Below are 2,620 nucleotides of genomic sequence, written 5' to 3' on the forward strand. Positions count from 1 at the left end.
TAAGTTACGGGGATGTAAACACACCAGCATCGGTTGTCAAGTGATGTTGGGGGTACAAACACAGACACACAAACATATACACACACACACACACATATACATATATAGGACGGGCTTCTTTCAGTTTCCGTCTACCAAATCCACTCACAAGGCTTTGGTCGGGCCGAGACTATAGTAGAAGACACTTGCCGAAGGTACCACGCATGGCCACAGTCAAATGACTAAAACAAGTAAAAATTGTAAAAAAAAAAAAAGAAGAGAACGTAACTGAAAAACAAAATAGCGTAAGTTACTTCCCTTATTACTAAATCTAAGTAACAAGTTATCTCCCGTCGTTAAATCTGGAGTTCAAAGGTTAAATCTAGAGTTCAAAGTTTGACGAGTCGCAATGAAATATCAATATTCTGGAGACATCTAAGATCAATACTTGATGACATTTAACAAGTTAATAAATGTTTAGTCGTGGATGAGATGAGAGGCGCAAGAATTGGTTTTGCGGTAAGAAGCTTGCTTCTCAACCATGTGATCTTGGGTTCATTCCCATTGTGCAGCACGCTAGGAAAATGTCTCCAACCTTATTGCCCAGGGTCGACCAGAGCCTTCTGAGCGAATTTTGGTAGACGGATGGTGAAAGAAGCCCATCATATATGTGTGTGTGTGTGCGCGCGTGCGTACACAAACGGGTCCTCTGCCCAATTTCTTACTTCCACCGCCAATCATCTCTCTAACTGAAGCACTTCCTTCTTTTATATCACTTAATTCTCCTGCTACCTGGAACTATTGCATTTTTCATCCATTTCCATCCACTAATATTGTTGCTCTCCACCCACACTTCACGTTTATCAGCTATCCATCCCATTTTCTTGCCACTGAGCCAACAAATAGTCTCTCCTCCTTTACCCCCCCCCCCCCCACATATCTCTCACTTTCCTCAAGCACTACTCCTTTCTTTCATATCTTTTGCCTTTTCTCTTTTTTTATCTTTCTCTCATTCGCTCTATAATTCTTCTTGTGGTTTACATGACTTCTTCCTATCTATTATTATATAGAGAAGCAAAAATTGTTTATTATCAATGAATTTTGTTTGTAATCAACTGATGAGGATGTACTTATATACAAGTTGTTGCATAACCACTTGAAACATAAGTATTAAATGCATTTCAAATATCAATGATTGGTTTCTGATAATTTTCTAATACATATATACACACATACACACCACTATATACATATATATATCAATTAATGTATGCAGTATGAAGATATGGGAGTTTCTTGCTTTGGAGACACTTGTCTAGGCAAGAAACATCTCCAAAACAAGAAACTGTTAGTAGCTTGTTATCTTTATACCATATACATTAATCCTTTAGCATTTAAACCAGTCATATCCGTGCCAGATCTGGCCTCTCACACCTACCCTACCATGTCATTCTAAACATGAACAATCACATCATTCTAATATCAAAGTTATGAGAAAATGCATGATTAATTCGAAACAATGTGAATAAGTAAATAAGTATTACATTTGACAGAGTAATGTGAATGCTAAAGGTTTTAAACTGGCCCGAATATTCTACCTGTTTCATGTTCAAACTGGCCAGATCCAGTCTCTCACACCCGCCCTACAATGTCATCCTCAGAATAAACAATTGTATCGCTGAAATCTTTGTTAGTAACCAACGAAATTTCTGTCAGAGTTGCAAAATAAATTACTTGTGTATGATATGCAATGCTGCATGCTAGTGAAAAATGGGCATTCAATACTGGTGTAAAAAGGTTTGACAAAAAAATCAAGTGAGCATGCTCCACAGGATGTTAAATTTTAGTGTTGATAAACAATTGGGAAATGTGTATAAAATAACAGGGATCATCCTGATATACATATGTAAATGAGTACGTATATATACATGTATATATATATACATGGTTGAATAGAAATAATTAAATTAATTTAATTATTTCTATTCAACCATGTATTTGCATGATTTTAACATCATTGTTTGAAATGATCATCTGCAGGATTCAAAATACTTTTAAATTTTAATATCTTCTCTTTTCTGTTTATGGGGTTTTTTTTCTCCATAAATTCAAATAACACACCATATACAAGTACTATTTTCATATTCGCAAACTTACGCCAGTAAGCTACCAGCAGAACATGAAGAATCTATATTAGAAATCTTTTTTGGAATCCTCAAAATTAAAGGACGAAATATAATCCAAACTTTACACACATATATACATACACAAATATATACATACATATATATACATACATACATATATACATATATATACACTTTATACATACATCTATATAAACATATATACACACACACACACACACACACACACACACATATATATATACACATATATATACACACACATATATATATACACATACATATATATACACATATATACACACATACATATATATACATATACACACACATACATATATATACATATACACACACATACATATATATACATATACACACACATATATATATATATACATATACACACACATATATATATATATATATATACATATACACACACATATATATATATATATATATACATATACACACACATATAAACATACATA

The 2,620-nt window shown here is 33.2% G+C and overlaps 1 protein-coding gene across 2 annotated transcripts in view; it reads right to left on the minus strand.

Annotated features, from left to right (window-relative positions):
- LOC106869930 (protein EFR3 homolog A) overlaps nt 1-2,620 on the minus strand; it is a 77,992-nt gene that overhangs the window by 55,298 nt on the left and 20,074 nt on the right. The gene's annotated exons all lie outside the window — the stretch shown is intronic.

This window comes from Octopus bimaculoides, chromosome 23 (assembly GCF_001194135.2).
Source record: "Octopus bimaculoides isolate UCB-OBI-ISO-001 chromosome 23, ASM119413v2, whole genome shotgun sequence".
NCBI lineage: Eukaryota > Metazoa > Mollusca > Cephalopoda > Octopoda > Octopodidae > Octopus > Octopus bimaculoides.